The sequence below is a fragment of the Cryptomeria japonica genome, chromosome 11, assembly GCF_030272615.1.
Source record: "Cryptomeria japonica chromosome 11, Sugi_1.0, whole genome shotgun sequence".
Classification (NCBI taxonomy): domain Eukaryota; kingdom Viridiplantae; phylum Streptophyta; class Pinopsida; order Cupressales; family Cupressaceae; genus Cryptomeria; species Cryptomeria japonica.
Genome location: NC_081415.1, coordinates 715,290,386 through 715,315,302, shown reverse-complemented (window position 1 = coordinate 715,315,302; position 24,917 = coordinate 715,290,386). Strand labels below are relative to the sequence as shown.

The following is a 24,917-nucleotide window of genomic DNA, read 5'->3' as shown; positions in this document are numbered from 1 at the left end:
GTCGGAAATCAAGGATCCACTAGCAGTCTCATCCCTAAAATCTAGGGATGCTCCTAAAAACTAGGAAACAAACCCAAATCCTCTGAAACTGAACCCAAAGAATAATCTCAAGGAGACCCAACCCTGGGTATGGTCATAACCTACTAAATAGTAGGGATATCCTCCATAAATGTAGGAACTGTCTCCTAAAAATAAGGAACTATTCTAAACTGATCAAGTACTGCCAAAACACCAAGTCCCAGACACTATATAACCACACTGAGTCTCTATCCATCGCTGTCAGCCTACAAGACCCCATAATAAGCTGACTCACATGTCTTTGCTAAACAGAGCTAAAGAGGGGACATGATAGCCTGGGTCTCTGTCTCAAGCCACCCGACACACTCAAAACACCTCTCAAACTCCTCTCTGCATCCGGTGCGGGCAAAGGTCAACAGTCCCTCGATCCGCTCAACCATGGCAACGTCCGCCTAGAGTGTGGCAGATGACACAAGCCGCTGTGCTCTCAGAGTCATCTCGCCAATGAACTGCTCCAACTCTCCTTTACCCTGCTATGAGCCCAAGGTGATCTGTGTGCGGACTGAATCCAGGAATAACCCAATGGCGTGGTGTGGCATGTAGAACTTCTTGTATTGCAGCATCATGAACTCATCCATCCTATCTGCCAATAGAGATGCCCAATCATATACCACCCCGTTATGCAGCCCATTCATCAACGCTATCTATGCGATAGCTATGTCTGACGCACGGCTGGCACCTGTGAGGCGACTCTTCACCATGGACAACAGGCATCGCCATACTCCCTTGGCGAAAAATGTTTTCTTTACCCCCCGACTCTTGCCTGCACTCTTGAGGCTGTCTTTTTCTCCCTGGGTGAGGTTATCGCGCAACATCAACTGTAGCAATGTGGCACAATTTTCTGGAGATATTTTCTGTGAAGTGTCTATTTTTTTCCCTTTCACCCCCGGTATGCCAAACACCCTGGTGAACTCACCTGCCATGAATGAAACGGTTATCTGTTGGTGTTGATAATCAAATACAGACTAGTGGCGATGTCTGTCATAGCTGCCAATCATGGCACGCAAAACCACCTCAAAGTCCTTTATACAAAAAACTGGCATCTGGACGGCCCAGTGTACCTATGCCTGGCGAAGGCTTTTCTTTATCAGATCATCGTGAGGTGTCTTTGCCCACCAGTTCCGACAGTCTATTCCATTCAGACCTTCGAACACAATATTATCTGCTGTTACTTCATCCCTATCCTTTGTCGTCAAGGGTTTGGGACGATGCTTCTTGCTTTTTTGACTGGTGTTCATCCCGAGGCTGCCTACAATACGCACCCCAGATGGCAAAACTCGTTTGCCCGTGTCTGCACTCGCTTCTTTTTGTCCTCCCTGCAACTTGTCTTCTAACGGTTGCAACCGTTTTCACCAATCTGCCTTGTTCTTATTTGTGTCCATTAGTCCTGGATTAATTCTTTAATTCTACTTTTATAACCCTTAAAAAAACCACTTTTTTCTAAAAAAGAATAGGGTTAAACCACGTGCCTCTTTCCCGAATTGTTGTAGGCGTACGGTGTTACCGTACGGTGCTTCCTTGTGTGGTTGCCTGCTATGTTGGGTCGGGCTGCGTGTGTGGACTGGGCCGGGTTGCGTGGTTTTCTTTATGTCGGTGCAGGCTTGTGCGGGGCTATGCGGGGCTTTGTTTTTGTTTTTGTTTTTTTTGGCTTGTGCGGGGGCTGCGCGTTTATTTTTATGCGGCTTGTGCGGGCTTTATAGGCGGCGATGTCCACCGCACGGTGGTATCCACCGTCAGTGTTGCCACCGCACAGTGGTATCCATCGCCGGTGGCCCCACCGTGGCTTCCTCTTTTTCTTTTTCTTTTTCTTTTAAAGAAATTTCGACCATATGATCAACTGTACAGTCGTATTGTTCTCTCTTTTCGACCGTACGGTCAACTGTACGACCGTACGGTTTTTGTTTTTTTTTTTGGTTTTTTTTTTTTTTAATTAATTATTTCTTCTAGAGGTTTTGGGATCAGTCGCTTGTTCGTGGTACTGTTTTAATTTTGACCCATTGACAGCATCTGGTAGCTCCTTTCCGTCGAGCATCCACAATTTAATCGCCCCATTGGTATTGACTCCACGTACCTTGAAGGGCCCTAGCCATCGCACTTTAAATTTTCCAGGTTTGATTTCCTTCCTCCCATTGAATTTCAACACTAACTGCCCAGGAGTAAACTTCATTCGCTGAAGATGCTTCTCGTGCCAGACCTTCCGTCTTTGTTGGGCTGCCTCTGTAGCTCATTGTGCCATCATTCTTTTTTCGTCCAACTTGCTTAACGCATACAGTCTCTCTCTCAGGCTTTCCATATCCCCGAGTCTGTTCTCTACTGCAATGCGAAGGCTTGGCACCATGAATTCTGCTGGCACCACAGCTTCTTGCTCGTACATGAGTTAGAACGGAGTCTGGCCTGTGGTCACCTTGTAGGTTGTACGGTAGGCCCACAAGACCGAAGGTAACTTTTCTTCCCAGTCTTCTCCCTCGACACCGCATGACTTGTATATCACGCTTACAATAATCTTGTTGGTAGCCTCGGCCTGCCCATTGGCTCGCAGGTAATAGGGGCTAGATAGAGAATGAAAAATCTTGAATTTTGTAGTAAGGAGTTTAATTACGTGGTTTACAAAATGTCCGCCTCTGTCGCTTGTCAGCTGCATAGGGATCCCATACCGCGTGATAATTTGTTCGTAGATGAATCTTGCGGTACTTACGGCCGAGTTGTCCGGTAGGGCTCGCACTTCAACCCACTTGGTTAAATACTCAGTAGCTACCACAATGTAGCGACACCTCCGAGCGTGGCTCACCTTGAGCGGGCTAATAAAATCCAACCCCCAATGTTCGAATAATTCTTGAGCATGCGAAGGGTTGAGGGGCATGAAATCCCTTTTCAGCGGCCTTCCTGCTCTCTGGCAAGTATCACAACCTACTACCCATTCCCTCGCATCATTATACAATGTGGGCCACAGAGGCTTGCTAGCAATACCTTCCTTGCCGTAGCGGCCGGTCCCATATGGCCTCTTGCGGGTCCCTCGTGCTTCCCTCAAGATGCTGGGCACCTCTTCCTCCATCACACACCAACATAACACCTCGTCAGGCCCAATTTTATACAATAAACCATTAATCAGCTGGAATGTGCGGCTTCTCAACCCCAGTTTTCTTCGCTCTCCCGGCGGCATGCCTTGGGGGAACACAGAGGTCGAGAGATATTCCCCGATGGCAATATACCATGGTGGGAGTATTGCAATCTTGAATAGATGGGCGTCTGGAAAGTCATCATTTACCCCTTCTGGCAGCTCTCCAGACCTGATCCGGGACAATTGGTCAGCAATGACGTGGCTTTTGCCTGCTGTACAATTATTGTGAATGTAAACTCTTGCAACAAGAGTAGCCATCGACTAATCCTTCCCTGAATTATCGGCTTGTTGACCAAGTACATGAGGGCTTGATGGTCCACGTAGAATGTGAATAGTGTCGCCAACAGAGTGTCTAAATTTTTGTACCGCATAGATCATCCCCAATGCCTCCCATTCTATTGTGTTGTAATTCTTCTCCGCTTTAGATAACAGCCTACTGGCGAAATAGACGGGATGATCCAACCCATGATCTCCCACTTGGGCCAATGTGGCACCGATCGCAAAGTTTGAGGCGTCCACATGGACATGGAACTCCCTGTCCCAGTTAGGGTAGGCAAGGATGGGAGCAGCTACCAGCCTCATCTTCAATTCCTCAAATGCTTCACTCTCAGGGGTCCCACAGGTGTACGGCTCACCCTTGCAAGTAAGCTTGTCCAAGGGGTGGGATATTTGTGCAAAGTTTTTTATGAACCTCCTGTAATAGCCGATATGGCCCAGGAAGGACTTTACGCCGATGACATCCGTAGGAGGCTCCATCTCCACTATTACCCGTATTTTGTCTAGGTCCGTCTTTAGACCTGCTTTGCATACAATGTGCCCAAGCAATTTGCCTTGTGGTACCATAAATCGACATTTTTTTGGATTAAGGGCCAGCCTTGCCCTTCGGCATCTCTCCAGGCACTCTCTGAGGGCTACCAAATGCGTATCCTGCCCGTATAGATGGACCAGTCGTTGAGGAAGGCCTTAAAATTCCCTACCGACATCTTGTCGAATATGTGTAGTATAATTCGTTGGAATGTTGCAGGTGCATTGCATAGGCCGAATGGCATCCGGTTGTATGCATAGACACCATCTTCGAGCACGAAGGTGGTCTTCAGTTTATCTTCCTCGGCGATTGAGATCTGGTTATATCCGGAAAATCCATCCAAAAACGAGTACATCTCATGGCCGGCCACCTCTTCCAGTATGTTGTCCGTAAACGAGATTGGGAAGGGGTCTTTAATCGTAACTGCGTTGAGACACTAAAAGTCCACACAAATCCTTATTTGGTTAGCCTCCTTCTTTAGTGAAATGACTATGGGCGACACCCATTCGCTTGTCTGTACTTTAAAAATGATACCAGCCTCTAGCATCTTTTCTATCTCATCGTTCACCCGTGCTGCATAGTTGCGATTCATCCTGTACGGTCTCTATCGTACGGCGCGGGCTCCGGGTACCAACGGGATGTGGTGCACGCACAGTTCGGGAGGTACCCCCTTCAAGTCTTTATATGTCCATGCCAAGACGTCTTTAAAATCCAAGAATATTTTGAAGGCAGCTGTCTTCAGCACGGGATCCCAATCATCTCCGACTAATATATTCCGTGGGTCCTCCTCCTTTCCAAGGTTTGTTGCCTTTAGCTTGGACTCTTCAAATTGAATTGGCTTGTCTTTCTCGAACTGATGTGTGGGTCCCTCGTCCACTCGGGCTTCCCCCTCCTTATATTCTCTGTATTCCAGAGGGAAGACCTCTGGATCGGCGGGCTCCTCTATTTACAACATGTTGCAGTGAAAAAGTTCGTAGTCCTCCATTTGCCAATGGAAGAGCCCGTTGAGTGAGCATACCTCATCTTCAAAACATCCCTCCAATTCGAGCACCCCTTCACTGTTCGGCTCCATCGCGTTCTTGCCCTTGCTTTCGTCGGGACCCCCTTCCCCTTTATTAGAGTCCTCTACGTCCGAGTCGAAAGAGGCGAGCTCTTCGCCGACATCTTGGGTGTGTAGGTCAATGGTATATTTCCGCCCTCCCTTCTCCATGGAAAGTGTATTTTTCTTCCAGTTGTGGTTTACCCTCGCGGTGATCAACCACACTCTCCCTAGGATGGCGTCATAGCCCTTCTTTTTCAAGGGAATAACTACAAAATCTAACAGGAAAGGCTACGTACCAATTGTCACTTGCTGAGCCATCAATATGCCAAGTGGCTTGATGCCGTTTTGGTCAACTCCTACCAGATTAAATGTGGATGGCCACAGGGTGGGTTTCCCCAACCTCTTCCATGTCTCTTCTGGTAGTACATTCACCCCAGCACCTCCATCCACAATGGTGTCCTTTAGAACGGTTCCCAGGATGCCCATTTCTACCACAGCTGGGTGTCTACCACTGTTCAAGGTCAGTAACATCGGGTCAGTCGAAGGGCTTGCGAGAACCTCCACTTGTGGTGCACTCGAAGGTACGTGTGCCGTGCTTAGCACATTGCTGAGGATGGCAGTCCTCAGATGTGGCATGGAATCTAGAAGGTCTTTTACCTTTATCGGTACCTCCATCTGCAAGATTTGCCCAATAATATTCTTCTCCGTTTTCAGGCGGGTTGAGGGACTCATCGGCTCCGTGTTCTTCCGTCCCTCTGCCGCCATCCCCTATTCAATGTCGGCCTTCGCCTCCCGCAGTCTCTCCTTCTCTGTGCGAGGGTCAGGATACGTTGCCTTCTTCGCCTGCGCGCGAGTGATTGCCAACACTTCACCTGTCTTCTCAATATTAAGGACTCACCCCCTGTTTCGAGTATTTTGTGTCATCGTGATCACCGGGGCCGCACCATCTACAGAGGCTCTGGGGGGTTTCAGTAATCTGACACTCCCGAGCGAAGTGCCCCCATTGGTTGCAGGCCCGAAATTGGATTATTGGCCGCCCTTTAACGTCATATTGCATTCTGCTCCGATTATTGTTGGTGTTGTTGTTGCCTCTCCCTCCTCTTCGGTTACCTTTGTAACCACCGGATGATGCAGTGGCGTCGGCTTGCGGCTGGGCGGGGCCCATTGACGGTGAGGGTTGCTCTTGGGCGAAGAATACCTGGTTCCCTTTTGCTTTCATGTTGTAGGGGCATTCTTTAACGGCGTGCCCCAACATCTAGCAAATTTCACAGAATGCCCTCTTCGAGCAGATGCCCTTAGTGTGACCACCTTCCTTACAATCAATGCACCACACGTCTTCGTTTTTGCTCGTGCTCCCTTTCGTGTAAATTCCTTCAACATACAGTGCATATCCTTTTGAAGCGCTTGCACCTTCTTACTTGATGATTCGTCACTACTGCTTTCTCCCGAGGACTCCTCTTCTCCAGAGGACTTGTCCTTTTTCTTCCGCGATGTTTTGTCTTCACTTTCCAAATCCATCGCACGGTTGTATGCGTCATCGTATGAAGTGGGCGGTACAATTTTCATCTTCCTCTGCAGGGATGACCACAACCCGTCCACGAACCATCTCTTCTTTAGTCTGTCAGCCGGTTGGTTCTCCATCTTCCCCAGTAATTCCTTTAATCGTCGGCTGTATGTTCGCACTGTTTCGTGCTTTCCTTGCTTTGTGCTTGGTATCTCCGCCACGATCTCATTATCATCTCAAAGGAGTCGAAAATCCTTCTCAAAAGCTTTCTGTAGGTCATCCCATGTTCCCATCTTTGTTTTGTCCACATCAGAGTACCAATCAATGGCTACTCCTCTCAGGGTGGCAGGGAACTGCACCACCCAATCCACTTTGTCAACTACCCCGTTGGCTGACCATATTGTCTCACATGTACAACAGTGCCGTATGGGGTCATCATTGCCATCTCCATTGAATTTAGGCAATTTTTGTTTGCCTGCCATTGAGGGGGTTGTCTTCCTAGAGGTGGTTGTGGCTGCGTCTGTGTGTCGCTCCCTCCGGCGCCTCCTGCGTGGGTGACTAGAGGTACAGTGCTTTACCTGCTGTGTGTGGCACCTGCAACCGTACGGTTGTCCTCCCCTTCGTTGTCGCCTGCACCCACTCCTAGCTCCCTCTTGTGATCCTCACTTTGTGGTGTAAGGGATAAGTTTCTAAACTGATCTCAAGTCTCTTCGACTAGATTCCGTCGTAACCTTGTTTCCTCCAAAAACTCTTCGTGGCTTCGCACCCTACGGTGTTCTGGCGACGCGTAGAAATTTCCCTCGGCTTTTGCACCCTCCGTGACACCTCCTTGGTTCCCTTCGGGCCACCCTTCAGCAAGTCATCCCTCGGCAAGTTGCCTCAGCCTCCGTCTACGTTCTACTTGCTGTTCCAGAATCAAGGCCCTCTGCGCGGCCTCCCACTCGTCCGTTTCTGCTTTCTTATTTCTATCTTTATTTAATAGGTTGGGCATTAGTTCCCATACATTTCCATAATTCACAACACATAAACCAGAACACGCCTTTATTAATTCATTTCGTCAATACAACTCGTGTCAATATTATGACACTTTTATTTAAATATAGGAAAGTCCTTTATCCCGATGGGATTCAAGGTTCAATTCCTCCCTGGCCTCGTGCCATCCCGCTCCGCTTCCTAACGGCTGCTTTCTTCGTACTGTTGAAGAATTTGTTGGCGTCACTCTTCCTGGGCAATCTCCTCCAGGCGAGCTTGTTATGCCAGCGATGCCTGTGCAAGCAGCCGGGGAAGATGGTTCATCAACCGATTTACTGTCGGGCAAACCTATAGCGCTGTCCACACGGCACTTGGTGGGATTTCCGCCTCCGTGGCCTCTCGTCGGACGTAGATCTCGATGGCTACCTGGTGCAAAATTGAAAATTCCCTCGTCGCAGTGTCTTCTCCGTTGTAGAGCTCTGTTTGCGCGTTGTCGGCCTCTAGGTTTATCTCACCAACTGGTAGGCCCATCGTGTCCGTGTGCCATCCGCATCTTCCGTTCCCGAGTACATCTAGGCAACAGCGCCAAATGTTTGCCCTCTCGGGTGAATAACTTAAAGTACACAGATAAAGCACGTCATGCAAAATGATAATGCCATAGATATCAAATAAAATATATGAGATGTTATTTCATTCCTAATCGTGTGTCATAAGTTACATTCGGAAGTATATAAAGATACCGAGGGGGTGCGAGCGCCAACCGTCGCACCGCAACTGCCACCCCTCGGTTGCCAACTAATCAAGACAATTACAACTTAATTAACTAGTTTTATTCCCGTGTACAATATTGCCGCCAACAAATACATGCGCGCCTAAGGTATCTGTGCTTGCACAAAGCAAGGTGTAGGAGCAGATTTGAAGTACACATGCATTGATTTTGCTTGGAGTGGTATCTAAGGATAGCAATGCACAAGATCAAGTGTAGGGCACATTCAACAAGTCTACTTGCACAAAACAAAGGAGCACATAAGACACCTAGGCCTGCACAACATGTTCAAGGGGGTACATATAGGGTAGAGTCTTGCATAACCATACACACCTCAAGGAGATTGGTCTACCACTTAATCCAATTTTCATCATCCTTCATGGGTGCAAATCTAGCCCTCACCTACACTAATTCATATATGAAATTACCCCCTTTGACCTAACACTTGTGACAAAACGAGGTAGGCACCAATACACAACTTACCCCCCTAAACCACGCAAAAATCTATACGTGCTGGTAGGGGCTTGAACTAAACTTAGACAAAATGATCTTTGGTGTCATCCTTGTAGTTCCTGACGAAACTATAAGCAACCTACCACACCTAGCTGATAATCCATCCCTTACAACATCACTCTCTCATCAAGACATTCCAAGGCTAACAGCTATGAGAAACTACTGCCAAGCTAAACTAACTAAGCAAAACAACTCCCCTAAAAAGCAAAAAGTGGGGGTCCCCATTTGCAATGGGGCAATGTGTGAAAACGTCACAACCAACTCTCGTCACAAACAATACTTTATTATGCCTCTCTACATCAAACATATTGATGTTGACCTTTTGCTTTGGACATCCAACATCTTCATGGTCTCTAGGTCCACACAATAATCCTATTGTGTTCTAGTTCCTATGGCAATCTCTTGCACAACATTGTATGAAAGGGCATCCTTTGGGATCATACTATATTTGACTCCAAGCTCCCCCTCTTTAATTTTGCTAGCCTCTCGAAGATGCGTTCACGTTATTTTGCATATTTGATAGAGTGCATGGTGGAGTGGATTGCTCTGTGTGAGGAGCACTTGTGTGTTCCTACTCTTTAGATTGTATGGGAACTCTTTTATTAAGTGACCCAAAACTTGGCAAATATCACAAAACAATTTCTTGGGGCAATTGCTTTTGATGTGGTCTTCGCTTTTATAATCCATGCACCAAAGTTCTTTTCTATCTTTGCTTGTTTCTTTCTCCTCCTATAATTCTTTCATCGTCGACTTCATATCCCTTCTTAGTGCTTGTATCATACTAGATTCATCATCACTAGTCCCTTCTAAACTATCGTCCTCGTCAATTTTTCTTTTAGTTTGAGAGGACATATATTCTTCACTCTTTATATCCATTGCCCTATTATAGGTTTCTGCATATGATGAGGGCATTAGGACCTTCAATTTTTTCCTTAATGAAAGAATTAGACCTTTAATAAAACATATTTTCTTTAACCTATTAGCAAGTTCCTTTCCTAATTTTATAAGCAATTCTTTGAGCTTCAAATTATAAGCTTGTATATTTTCATGCTTACCCTAATTTTGTAAATTTCTACTACTATTTCATTATCATCTTGAAGCAATTTGAACTCCCTTAAAGGATTTCTTTAACCTATCACATGTGCTTCTGAAAGTTGCTCAATTTTTGTATACCAATCAATGGCTATACCTCTAAAACTGGTTGGAAAAGACCATAGCAAGCATGTTTGTCATCTTGATTCTTGGCCATTCACTACCCAAATTGTTTCATAGGTCTTGCAATGCCTCATGAGATCCTACAATTCCTTACATGTGAATTTGGATAGTTTTTACCTCTCAATGCTAGGGCTTGATGGTTGAGTCACCATATTTTTCTTCTAATGCAACCTAGTACTTTAAATTTTCTAACCAAAGATCTTTGACTCAAACATTTTGATGCTTCTCTCAATCTCGGCCACATGAAAAAGTTATGTGATTGCGGGATTTTCCTCGTATCTAGGCTGTCATGTTTCAAATTTGAGAAAGATACGAGCCAAACTATTAGTGTTATGCTATTGCGAAATTTTTCTATGCTTTAGGATATTTTGGTGTTGTGGAACTTTAAACATGTTTAGTATATATGACCTTAATCCTTCAAACCTCCAGCTCACTCCCTTTTTTGCTTCAGTCTCGGCCAAAATTCCCCATTACAGAATTTTGAACCAGTCATGGATATACCCCATTAACCCCCAAATCTCCACAACATCCACATCTCCCCTAAATCTTTGCAATTTCCTTGTGCTCCTAATTTCCCTAAAATGACCTTGCTATTGAGGAACTCTTCATGCAATTGGGATATTATCCACATACCCCTCTAGACTCCACATCAAGTTTAATTTCCTTCAAAATCATGAAACTGCATAACTTTCTAGTCAAGCGGATATATCCCTATACCCCTTGAATTCTTGCAACTGCTACCAGAATGCAAATTTTCGTCAAAAAACAACAAAGTGACAGTTTTAAGCACCTGCATGTAGATTCTGTGGGTCAATGAGGGTTTGACACACGTCCTAACATGCCTGGACATGGGAAAACCATCTCTACTCCTTTTGTGAGCTATAAATATGGATCTTGAGCTCATTTCGAAGGCAATTTTTGGGGTTTTCTTTGCAAAGAGCTAAACTAGAGGGAAGTTACAGAGTGATTGCAGATTTAAGGTGGTTTCAAGGCGAATATTGAGAAAACTATCTGGATCAGATATCTGTGATTGCAAGGCTTATGCCAAGGCATGTGCACAGCCATGCTTGTATGTTGAACTGTAATGTACTAAACATCTGAAACTCTTGGTGTAATGCTTTAGTTGCCAATTAATAAAAGATATTCAAAATTGTAGTTTGTAAGTTTCATTTTGGTGTCTGATTCAATAGCTTGCAAGAGCTCCTAGATCTTGACCTGCACTAGTAGCCTATAGAGCTCAAGGGCTTGTCTTCATGCCCATCATCCAACTGCTCTTCTCATGGAATCTATTATTTTGAAAAAGCAGATTTGCTCAATTCTTTAAGGCACTGTCCATGTTCTATAACTTCTTTTCCCAAAGCAAATTCAAATAATGATTCCAAGTCATCTGAAATATTTTTCATGTTTCCTTCAAAGGACACAATGGTAGCTTTCCAAATGAGGCAATCCTTTGGTCAGTATTCAAAGCCTGTTGCATGATGATTTTTTATTCATACAACTACCTGAGTAATCTCAAATGCTGATAAATAGGTATTTGGATTGGACAAAATATTTGAGCGTTGACTTGTATTATACAAATTAAATATTAATACAATATCCACTAGATATAGTGGATAAAAAATAATAAATATAAAAAACAAAAAATATGCAAGAAATATGCTTCAATTTGAGGCTGAGACATAAGAAAACAATTCAAGAAAGAGAAGAAAAATGTGCAAATGCCACTCCTAAGCCAAAGCAATCATGGTATTATTGCATTCATTCAAAGGTCCTAGTTTCTAGTAATGGGTCGTTTTATTATTGTACGCACTTAAAAATGTCCTCAATTAAATAATTAATTATTTTACCATTATTCGTTTATTAATTAAATAGATATTTTTAATTAAATAGATATTTTGATTTTATTAGCCTTTTTCTTTCCTAAATTAAATAAATATTTATTATTTATTTAATTATCCTAATCCCACCTTTTCCAGCTACTAATTAAATAAATACTTGTATTTATTTAATTAAATCATTATCCTCTTCTATCTAATCCTAGCCCTCCAACTTGTTCACATGGATCATAATCTAAATTCGTAGTCATGTGACAAGTGTCTCACCTTATCCCTTCTTCACATGTCTCGATTCATTAACTCAAAAAGTCAACCCACCTCTTAATCTAATCTCTTCATTCAAATTAACCTCTTAATCTTATTCACTCTCTTCCACATCTTAATCTAAGCCCTTGATTCTCTTGAAGATTTCTATTAAAGAGGTTTTTTCCTCTCATTTGATCATCTACAACTAGTGTCTACATCTATTATGCTGGAATTTGCTTAGAGCATTATAAGTATCCATCATTGCTTTCATCACCATACTTGCATCATCAATCAACCACACTCCATTTCTTAATGTCATCTTGTGCTAATGCTTAATGTGAGAGCAAATACAATTATACACAAGGTCTTGAAGGATTGGAGAACAATGCAGTCAAGCTTACCATATGTTTGAAGGTAACTTTGTTATTTTGAATACATGCATTTGATTTAAAGCTCTATTGGTGTTATTGATTTGCTTGTAGATTCTAGTCTTGTGGTTGGGTTGTTTAGGAGTTTACAATAGGAGTACGTTTCAATATACACAATTACCAATCGGATTTAACATCTTATATATAAGGTTGAGTTTCTTTTGCTTTAGCATGATATTTCCCAACAAAAATTTATATATTCCATTGTTACAAAGTTTACAAAACATACATATGTTAAATTACGGTACAATAGAAAAATTATATCATGCAATTTAGCAAAAGACAGCCTCATTCTGAATTATTACTATCCACAATAATTTCACGTGATTGAAAAATATGCATATATTTTATTAATTTTTAAATATTATTATTAGAGCTTAAGGGCTGCCATCTTTTGAAATTTGGTTGTCACTTAGAGGCACGGCATCTTTCAATGTATTGAGCTTGAACACCTTAATCTGATAAATCAATAGAAGATATAACAAGTTTTAATTTATTGAATTCTCACAGTTATAATATTTTAACCCTAGCAAGGGTTTATTAAGAACAGTTTTCTTTGCTTTATAAAAAGTCATAATTTTTCAAATATATACCTTGCTGTGAACTCTTATGCTTTGATGCTCGAGTGACTTTTATTAATTTATTGATGTCTGTAAAAGATAATTGTTAGTTATTTTGCCAGCTTCATTGATTTGCCCTGCTTGTTCAAAATTCGGGTTTGTACAGGTAGACCATAAGATGCCTTTTTGTCTCTTCTGATTATATACTAGTTTAAGGCCTTTTATAATATGGTTTGCATCTTCATCTTCTAAAGGAAACTTAACTTGAACAGATATATTGTTTTCCAAGTGTCAGCCAATGCATTTCTTATATTCCCTGAGCTCCATTTATTATAAAATTTTATGCAATATATACTTTATTGTTTCATAATGCACTGTGCAAACTTCCATAACATAGATTTGATGTGCTTTAAGGTTTGCAGATAATAATATGCCTTTTTGTCTTCTATGTTTGCAAGTCTACTTAACTATATGTTGTATAGGTTTGCTTTTCTTATGCATGTGAATGGACTTGACAAACTTAACTAATTTCATATAAATAAACGTTAAGTTGGCTCAAAGCATAATAAAAGGGGGATTCTTGTCATATGTAGTTGCAAGTGCGCTGGTAGACATGTATGCAAAATGTAGAAGCATAGACAAGGTATGTCAACAGTTTGACAACCAGCCTCAAAGAAGGTGTTCATGGAATGTCGTGATTGCAGTATATACTCAACATCGGTTTGCTAAAAAGGCCTTGGAAACTTTCAATTAGGATATGGACAGTGATCAAAGTATAATTGAAAATGGACTTTTGTAAGATGTAGTGGTTGCAAGTGCCACTTCCGATCACCACAGCCTTCCCAAGAATTCATGCCCTAGATTCAATGAATAAGAATTTATGCAGAAATTATCATTTGAATGATTTCAAATTGTGATTGATTTTCTCTATAGCTTATATTGTGTGGATGAGATTTGAAGCTCCATGTAGTATCCTATGGCATTCGCTAAAGTGGCTCAATTTTCTAAATACGTAAGGTTCAGATTCATTTCAGAGAGCTTGTAGTGCATAAACATCATCCCATGCTATATGTTTGACAGAAGATTTGGGCAATTTTAGGTCATTTTTAAATAAATATGTACACATATATACACAACTTCTCTATCATGGTAAGGTAATTACAATAATTAATATTTGCTTGTCTTTAACAGATTACTATCTTGTTAGCAATGGCGGATGGAAGCTCTTGGCAGGGTTTCAAAAGGCATTGAAGGCTTTCGTTACAGAGGCGGGTTAGATCGGAAATGGCCGTTGAACAGATATTGGAACCGTGGTAACTTCAGAGATGACCGATCAAGGTTTAGAAGACAATCTTGGCCATAGAAGGGTCCGAAGACCTCTCAACAAAGAAGGTTATCAGCGGGAGCAACCACGAAAAATAACAAGGAATGGAGAAAAGCAAGATTTGATGGCTATGCAGCTTTAAACAATAGGCAGCAGATTGATTTTAAAACAGTGCAGAAGAAGTTTTGGAGGCAAAAACCCCTGGCGGAAGCTGCAAAGGTCCTAGAGGTATGCCCGAACTCAATTTATAGTAGATTTTTAAACATAGAGATTTCTAATGAGGAATGGAGTGAAAATATTCAATTTCTCAATGAACGTGCTCTTTTTTTGAAATGGGGGGGCACATGGCCATCTTTCTCTAAGATTAGAGCATGGTGTGTTTCCATCTAGGGTGAGGGAGTGGAGCTTAAAACGTTAGAAAATGGCTTCTTTTTAGTTATATGTCCCTCTGCTCAGGACAGGAACTAGATTTTGGACAACGGCCCCTTCTTTATGGATGGGAAAGGTTTTAATATCATCAAGTGGAAACCAAATTTTAACCCTAAGACAGAGATCATCAGTAGGGTTCCAAAATGGCTTAAACTTCCAGGGCTGCCTCAAGAATACAAGGATTTAGAAACCCTAACGAGAATAGGTGAAAATCTAGGGGTTTTCAAAAAAGCACAAGAATTTATTGATTCTTCAAATTTCAGCATGATTTTGCAGATTTGCATAGAATGGAATCCGGTTCATAATATACCGAACACCCTAGAAATTAAAACAGGATCGGGTATTTGGATTCAGAAGGTGGTGCTAGAAGACTTGATGGAGTCATGCCCAGACTGCAAATCCTTTGCTCACCCAAAAGGGAATTGCAAAATAGGAGATAAAGGGAAGCTCAAAGAACATAATTTTTTGGCTGAGTAAATTATAAGGCTGTCGAAATCTAATGGTTGGGAAGATCAGTGGGAAGCTTTGGACTGGGGTGTGCTTCATAACCACAAACAGGGAAGTGCATTAGAGCACTGCATAATCCATACAGCAGTGTTAATGAAAGGGGTTATAGATGAAATGTTTGATTTAAAGTCCTCTACAAGGGATTTGGAGTCCTTTTCAGTTGTTCGCAGGATAGAATCCTTGGTTGGGGACACCAATCATCAAGAAAATGAACCTCAAAAGCAGAATTGGGAGAAGCTTATAGATAAGAACACCTGGGCTACTGAAGTTGATACTCGGGATGTTGATCACCTAAAACATGTTGATGAGTATATATCAAACGAGATCCAGGCTAACTATAAAGGTGACGAGGAAGAGACAATAGTCCCAGAGACTCAGGCAGAGGACATGGATAGGGGATTTATAAGAGATGATCAATTGCGGTCACAAATTCAAGACAGCAGGGCATCCATACAAACACTTCCTAATGGTCAAGCACTGGAAGAAATGGTTTTCAAAGACATTCAAATTTCTCCCATTCAAAATTTAGAGGCATCTTTTGAAGGAGTTAAAGATAGTGGAGGGGATTTGATTTCATCAAATTCAAAGGGAGATTTATCTAATACCCCGGAGGGAGAGGATGAACTAGGTTTACTTGCCCTTGGAGGGGATCTGGAAAAGAGATCTTTGGAAATGACATCGGCTCAAAACGCTAAAGTGAAATCCGGGGAAAAGAAGAAAAAAGGACCTAAATCCAACAGAGTTAGACTAGAAATTGCAGGAAGTGTTGCTGGCAGGAATAAGCTCAAACTTAGATCGGGAAGGGACGTGGTCTCTTCTTGGAAGCAATGAGGTTCCTTTCGTGGAATGTCAAGAGCTGCAATGCCCCTGACAAGGTTATACTAATCAAGAGATGCCTTGATCAGTTTCGCCCGAATCTTGTTTGTTTGCAGGAAACTAAAATTAAGTTAGAGGATTTTATACCTTCTACAGTAGATTCAAAAAATGGAAATGTGTTTTAGTGGAAGCTCAGGGAGTTTCGGGTGGTTTAGCTGTTCTATGGAATGACTCCTTGGTGGAAGTCACAATCATGAGACAGGGAAATTAGTGGCAATGGGTGAGAATTTACTCTAAACAACTGCATATGCATGTGTATATGATCAATGTTTATGGTCCAAATTGCACTAATTTGAAAAAACAGCTATGGATTGATTTATCTGAGTGTCTTAAACAGGATACTGATAACCCTTTTATTATAGGTGGTGACTTTAATACATTGGTCAGACCTTTAGATAAGATGGGTGGCATTGGCTGGAATAGACAGAGTAATAAAGACTTCAATTCTTTTATCACAAAATCGGGCTTAATTGAGATTCCTTTTAAGACTGGGGAATACACATGGACCAATAGAAGAAGCGGTTTTTTAAACATAGCGGAAAGACTAGATAGGTTTTTCATAGTTGGCGATTGGTCATCTACCCCTTGGACATGCATTGCAGATATTCTTCCTTTCACGGGATCAGATCATTATCCCATATGTATCCATGTACAAGATGAAAAAGCCTCAGATAGATGTCCTTTTCAAATTTGAAGCAATGTGGCTTAGGGACAGCAACCTTAGATCTCTATTGGAGGCTTGGTGGAAGCATGTGCCCAAAAAGACAGGAAACAAAGCTTTCACTTTCTTTAAAAAACATCAATTTGTTAAAGAACAACTAAAGAAATGGAATAGAGAATCTTTCAAAAACATTTTCAATGAGAAATTGAAATTAGAAGAAGAGTTAAAACAGCTCCATGAACAAGTTATTCTACAAGGCATGGACGAAGTCTCTTTTTTGAAAGAGGAGCTTAACAAGGTGTACTCTGAAATTTTAGCTAGAGAGGAATCATTTTGGAGATGGAAATCTCGTGAAACTTGGTTGAAGGAAGGTGACAAAAACACCAAATTTTTCCACACGTCAGTTAAGGTGAGGAGAACCTATAATACGATCTTTTCAATTAAGAATGTGGAGGGAGATCTGCTAACAGATCAAGAATCCATTAATAGGGAGGCCATTAGTCACTTTTCGAAGTCTTTCAATGGAGAAGTGTTATTAAACCAAGATCTACAGTCCATCATGGACATCATCCCCACCTGTGTGAAGGAACAGCATAATAGGATGTTATTGAGTGTTGTGTCAATGGAGGAGGTGAAATCTGCGGTTTTTGGTATGGGCTCTGATAAAGCTCCAAGACCGGATGGTTTCCCTGCCCTCTTTTTTCAAATATTCTGGGACATTTTGGCTAATGATTTGTGGGAAGTTGTGGAGGAATCAAGAAAAGGTGGCTTTGTCCTTAAGGATTTCAATAACACATTCATAGCCCTAATACCGAAAAAGGAGAATATCTCTACTTTCAATGATTTCAGACCTATATCACTATGTAATATGGTCTACAAAGTGATTTCAAGGTGATAGCAAATAGATTGAAACGAATTTTGGAGGTCATTTCCCCGGAATAGAACGGGTTTGCACCTAGAAGATCCATCTACAAAGGAATCATCTTAGCACATGAGGCAATTCATTCCATTCAACTTTCAAAAAGGGAGAAAATGATGATAAAAGTGGACATCAAAAAAGATTATGATGAGGTAAATAGGGTTTTTCTTTTAAAAGTCCTAGCTAAATTTGGTTTTGATCCGATTTGGATAGCTTGGATAGACAGTTGTATCAATACCCCACGCTTCTTTGTTCTCATCAATGGGAGCCCTCAGGGTTTCTTTCCTTCAAACAAAGGTTTAAGACAGGGGGATCCCTTATCCCCTTTTCTATTTATAATAATGGTGGCGGTTTTGGGGAGATTGATCTCTAAGGAGTGTAGAGCAAGCCGTTGGAAGGGGGTGCTGATTGCAGATAGGGTGGAACCACTTACTCACCTTCAATTTGCAGATCACACATTCTTGGCCAGAGAGGCTTCGGCAAGGGAAGCTAGAGTCATAAAACGGATCATTGATAAATATGAACAAGTGTTAGGTCAAAGAGTGAACTGGATCAAATTGGTGATTTTCTTCTTTAACACAGAACCTTTCAAACAAAGGGAGATTAGTGAGATACTTGGCATGAAATTGGGAAACCTACCAAGCAAGTTCCTAGGCATCCCTCTCTTTGGGGGAGCAAATAAATCAGCTTAATGGAAAAATTTGGTGGAGAGCTGTTTCAGCAGACTTGAGGGGTGGAAAAGTAAATGGTTGACATTGGTTGGTAGAATTTTAATGCTTAAAACGGTTGTCTCGGCCATTCCCATATTTTCAATGATGTGTCTCAAAATTTCAAGTAAAATCATAAATGTAATTAAACAGAAAATGAGGAAATTTTTCTAGAATGGAGCTAATGAGCAAGATAAAATCTCTTTATTGGCTTGGGATAAAGTTTGTAGATCGAAGTTGAATGGGGGTGTAGGCCTCAGGAATTGGCAAACTATGAATGAGACTCTTGGAGCAAAACTTACCTGGAGCATTTATGCTAATCCAAACCAGCTATGGGTTTAAGGTTATGAGGGCTAAATACTTGGACTCAAAGGAGAACCACAGAATTTTCATAATCAGCAATCCACCCAAAGGATCGACAACATGGAATTTCATAGTAAGTAGTAGAAAAGTCCTTAAAGATCATCTAACATGGCATATTGGAAATGGAAGTTCAGCTAAATTCTGGGATGACTCATGGGCAGCTTATCATGTAATAAAAGATATGGCTGACTTTTCAAATATAAAAACACAGCTATGCAGTATTTGGGGTGACAGGGTCAAAGATTATTTGGAGGTTAAACAAGGCCCTTTGGGGGAGGATTGGTGCTGGAAAGACCTATCAAACACGAGGCTTTCAAAGCATCAACAATTGCTTTTAAAACAGATTTTAGTTCAAAGGAAGATTTATATCACGAAAGAACAAGATAGAGTGGTCTGGTGTGAATCCAAGGATGGTAAATACTCAATAAAATTAGGTTATCAGATTTTGGAAGGCATAGTGGAAGATCGTTCGAAAGTGAACGATTTAATTTGGCACAAACAGTGTCTACCCAAAGCAGGAGCTTTTACATGGTTGGCTATCAAAGGGAGAATTCTTACACGAGAAAGAAGGAAGCGTTTGGGGCTAGCAAGGCCCACAAAGTGCATAATGTGTGGGGAAGCTAAAGAGGATCTTGACCACCTTTTACTACAATGCAAGGTATCTCAGAACTGTTGGCTAAGTGTAAAGGGAAAACTACATTGGCATGGCCCTTTACAGAATTCTCTCAAAGATGTATTTGAAAGCTAGCCAAGGCAGAGTAAGCGGTCTACTTTTTCAAGCATATGGAATATTTGCCCATCTCTAGTGATATGGGAAATATGGAAGGAAAGAAACCAAAGGATTTTTCAAGATAAGACTGAGGATGTAAGAAGGCTTTTAAGTAGAATTGATCAGGCAATCGAAGAAACTCTAGGGGCAGCAGCTTCCCGGTTGGATTCCATGAGTGTCCCTTTCACTCTAGAGGACAAGAGAATTCAAAAATTATGGCCAAATATCAAAATAAGACATGGGGCCTGGAATAATAAGAAGCTGAGTAACAAAAGAGATTCACCCATAGAGTGGATTCCACCCCAGAGGGGATGGATCAAAGCAAATTTTGATGGTGCTACGCAATACAGAATGGGTTTGTTTGTTGTAGGTGTGGTGATAAGGGATCATTGTGGCAACTTGGTGAAATTTGGGGCCCAGCGTATTAGGAAGGGAACTAATAATGAAGCTAAAGCATATGCAGCTTTGTTTGCAATCCGGTGTGCTCGAGAATTGGGTGTTAGAAAATTACATCTGGAAGGGGATTCACTGATCATAATCCAGGCTATAAAAAATGGAGAAATCAAGGCCCGGCATTTACAAAGCTTTTTATCTCTGGTCTTAGAGGATTTGAATTCTTCTGGAGATGTTGTGGTCAGCCATGTTAGGAGGGAGGGTAATAAGGTGGCGGACAAATTATCTAAATGGGCCTTGTCTTTTAACCAAGTGGAGGATTCAAGATTTGAAGTATTTGATGGTGATCTAATTTTGGATGAATCACTTTAAAAATTGATGACCCAATGTTTATGTTCGTAAGCCCTGAGATCATATTTTATTCATAAGAATTAGAAAGCAGACAACTGTTAAGGGGTATTGGGGACACGTGAGAATCTTCTCCAATAGAAGATTCCTTTCTTAATTTGTTTTATGAACTTTGGCAGGGGAAGTGATATCATTTTCTTCGTAGGTTGTATGCTTTAATGATGATAGTGGCGGCGGTGAAGTAAGCCGAGGCTAGTGGATTATTTCCAAGCAAGTTTAGTTAATGATTCCATTCTTTCTATGTGGGAAGGTGGTGATTTGATGTTCAAGGCAAAGCACATTTATTATCAAGCGTCCCGATGTTTATGTGAATGACAGTTCACACGAGCTAGCTTTCTTTTTAAGGAAGCTAAGATCGATGTCTTTCTTCAATTTTCTGTTTGGCTTTGTCTTTGTGTATATGTGCAGGCGCAGATTGGTGGACTGATGGAGGCCACGTTCACCTTCAAGACGCAATAACAGCAGAAGGCTCTATATGGGCCGGTAGAGAACCGCGGGCTTAAACTCCTCAAATGCCCATCTGATGAGGTGGTGAATGCAGTGCAGAGGACGTTGGGTTTCTTTTTTCAGCAAGCAACCCATAGATGGAAATTAAATGTGGGCATCGCAGCAATGCTTATGGCATGGGGTCTTGAATTAGGGGTTGCAGAAGACGACATTCGCTGGGCCATGAACTCCCTGTTCGAGCAAGATTTACTTACTGGAATCGACCCTATCCTAGAATGGGCCTACTCGGGATACGGGTTTGATTATGGTTAATGTTTCAAGAGTCAAATTGCAGTGGAGGAGCTTGGGTTCGTCCCCTTTGTGCGATGGCCCAGATTGGTAAACCAAAGACTCTATTTGAATCACATTCGGATAGGATGGAATTCTTTAGTGGTGGCAATAAGGGAGTATCAATTTATGAGGGGAAGTCAGAGGCTTTTGGTTCCTGAACATCATTCCTAGGAGGAGGCGCAATGCAAGACGCCGACCGGCTCGGGTTTGAATTCTATACTGATGGTGATATGTTTAACATGGTTTTTTTGTCTACTCGACAGTCTCTTTGATGTCGGTTTTGGGTCCTTCCAGTTGCTACGGGGTGTTTTGTGAAAACCTGTGGAATTTTTTTGTTACAGGGCCATGTTCTTAGTGTCTAAAAATATTGGGGGAAGTGTCTAAATTTGAAGTCTTTAGCCCCTGGAAGATTTTAGTAGCTTGTAGTATGGCGGTTATGCACAACTTTGTGAAGCAATTATGCAAAATAAGTAAGCCGCAGACAGTTTGTGAGATTATGGGCTATTTTGGATGCTAATTAGGCCCAATTTTTGTAATGTAACTCTTATTTCCTTAATACTTAATAAAAAATCATTATTACCGACCAAAAAAAAACAGATTACTATCTTGTTTTTTCTAGGTGTGTTTGCATTCACAGAACAACAGAGTAGAGAAAAACACTGGGTACAACTCTAACAATTTGAAAACGCATACTGAATCTGTTCTGCACGTTTGCTCCATGCCCACCGTTGCAGCCCTTGGCAGAGACTCCAGATGCCCCACAGCTCTTATTTTTATTGTGGTGATGATTATCAAATATCAATATAATTAATCTTTACTTTGCTATATTTGCGCTCTCCAAACACCCGTCCTCCCATACATCCCAACCCATATCTCCAAAAAAACATGCTTCTCTTTTTTTTAACCTTTACACATTGCTGATGTTTTGTTTTGTTTTTTTCCTTCACAGACATTGCTAATGACCGTAGCCTTGATATAATAAATTCTAGACTTAACTGGTGGAAATATTGACTTTTCGTATTGGATTTGTGGAGACCCATTTGGAAAATTTACTAGCAGAATGCCATTTAAGCCATTACAGAAAGAAACACAAATGATAGAAAGCCTAACATTAAGAAGAAGTAAACATATTTTTATCCTCCATTCTCATACATTGTGTGCAATAAAGCCAATCCATATTTTAAGCAAAAAGTTTTCCCACACCTCCCACGTGCTAAAAACTACCTGGAACAAAGAAAGCACAATTCTAAATCTGTCTTTAAAAAACTAAATGTTTTCTTCAATTTTCTGTGATTAATTTCTGCCTCAAATCCTATTTCTGATCCAACAATGCAACAATTCGATAATATTTTCAATGATATTTAATTCTTGATTGTGCAGCAATGAGGACATTCGCAATCAGTTTGGAAGCATCTTACAGGTGGACAGTTTGAATGAGATTTTTGAGGAAACCAGACTTCATACTATTTTGCAAGTTTCTTAATCAAGATACAGAAGAAACACAAAAGTGGATTAATGCCTGCTGGCTCTCTTGATCCTTTAGACCGCGGGTCTCATGGACGTTACTAAAATCATTCAATTCAATTCAATTCCACGTTGTCAAATCCTCAGATAAATGCCATTTACAGAAAGATCTCATCTTGGTGTAAACAATTGAATTTTTCTTTCAGAAGCAATTATTCAAAGGAAGATAAATAACATTAAAAAAATGACACGAAGCTATGACGTTAAGTGGAGATAATTTTAAGCTAGCATCCTTTAAACTAAAGAACTGAAATATTAGTGAGCCCTGTATTTGGTGAGAAAAAAAAGGCAAGAAAGTAGGTCAAAACAAATAGATTTTTTTTGAGCTGCTTTTAATGTAACGCCTGGAAAACTCATCTCCGTGAGGATCGAACACGCAACCAACATATGATTTTTTGCTTTGTAAAAGAAAGCCTAAATTGTAATCCTTATCTCCCAACACTTTTTTTTCCTGAAAAAATGCAAACGAGCTGTACATGCACGGAAAAAGTAAACTAAAGTGCATTGTACCATACCAAGGTAATTTCATTACTTTCAGAGCCAATGACTACTAATTATAAAAACTAGTTGTAAAATAATAAGGGTTTTAAAAAAAAGATGCAATTTTAAGACATTGAAAGAAAAAATGGATAGTCTACCTACGTGAACTGTAAAACAACAGAGAAAGTTACACTTCACAGTTTTGAATCGATCTGTCCAAACTAGGCGTCCAATATCTCCAAGACAAAAAATTTTGCAATATTTTACAATGAGATTCCCCTGCATGTTATGCTGCAAGACGTTTCAATCACAGTCGCTTCTTTATTTCCCATTAATTAAATCTCTGTTACAGCTTGTTTAGTTACACGTATTATTCATTTATTTTTATTTTCTCCGTTTTTTTGTTGGGGAAGGCGAGCGGGAGATAACTGGCGCAAACTTAATTGCATTTAATTTGCATGTGTACGCTAAGTCAGTGTAATTATTCCCCATTAGAATTGAGGAATCGCAAACTTCAGCATCACATTTTAAGTGCGGAATAAATTTGAAGTAGCCTATTTGAAAGAGGATGAGGATCTCAAGGAGAATGGATTTGTCTTTATATTCAATTAATTTGGAAATGGAAATTAAAATTATTGTAGACTCTAAAATTAATAATTTAAATTTTTTTATATAATTAATTAATTTAATTGTGTTTGTCTTTTTTTTTCTTAAAAGTAATTAAATCAAATTTGATTAATTTTATTACTATAACATTTTAATTAATTTATCAAAATTAATTATTCTCTATTCTTTTAAAATCATTTCATCCTTTCATTATTTCTTTTAAACTTCTATTGGTTAATTCATTTTAATCAATTAACTAAGCTAATCATGTGATTCCTACTTATCATCTTCCATATTCCTATCATCTAACGTAATGAACTCTATATTGATTATACTTATCATTTTCCCCAATTTTATATTTCTCCACTCATTCTCTCTCACCATGTCACATCTTCCTAACTTTCCCACTTGCATTTTAATCCATCATCAAGCCACCCAATTTATCTTCTTAATCACTTGCACATTCCTAATCACCTTGATTAGGATGAGTCAACTATTTGCTATAAATGGCTTTCTTATCTAACCCTCCAAATCTTAAATGTACCAACTTTGTCTCTTCCAAAGAATGTCAAATCCTTGCACATTCCCATGCCTCCTATTCTCAAAGAATTTTTAATTTCTTTGTTCTTCCCTAAAGAATTTTATATTCATTTTTCTCTTCCCAATGTACTTGGGGAACCCTTCCTCATGTACTTGAGAAGTGTGGAGGCAATAAATGTATTTATGGCAAATCTCTTGAACCTCCCACTTTGTCCTCTCAATCTTCCTCCACTTTCTTTGACAAATCTCTTGGATCCTAGCCCTTCATTCCCAATCAATCTTAGCCCTCCATTTTGTCCCCTCCAATCTATAAATCTGAGTCTCCTCTTCTCACAAATCATCCACCTTTCATGCAATATTATGCTACTCATTTGAGTCTTGCAATTCATCCATCATATCCTCATAATGCCCAAATGTTGCCTCATGCAATCCATATCACCTACATCCACCATTTGAATTAATCTTATATTGTTGTGTAATGGAAATTAATCCATATATCCCTTTCAAAAGAGCAAATCAAATGAAGCATAGAGCTCCTCTACTTCATCAAGT

At 40.7% G+C, this 24,917-nt stretch overlaps 1 protein-coding gene across 3 annotated transcripts in view; it reads right to left on the bottom strand.

The window, feature by feature from the left end:
• The window catches only part of LOC131061313 (uncharacterized), a 154,268-nt gene extending 130,637 nt beyond the window's left edge, over window positions 1–23,631 (bottom strand). The window contains exon 1 of one of the 3 annotated variants that reach the window (XR_009359362.1): window positions 23,382–23,631. The gene's annotated coding sequence lies outside the window, so the exon portion shown is untranslated. Of the gene's footprint in view, window positions 1–23,377 lie in introns of all 3 variants that reach the window. The other 2 variants (XM_057994931.2, XM_059213851.1) reach the window with 2 other exon arrangements.
• Between the last annotated feature and the right edge of the window lie 1,286 nt (window positions 23,632–24,917).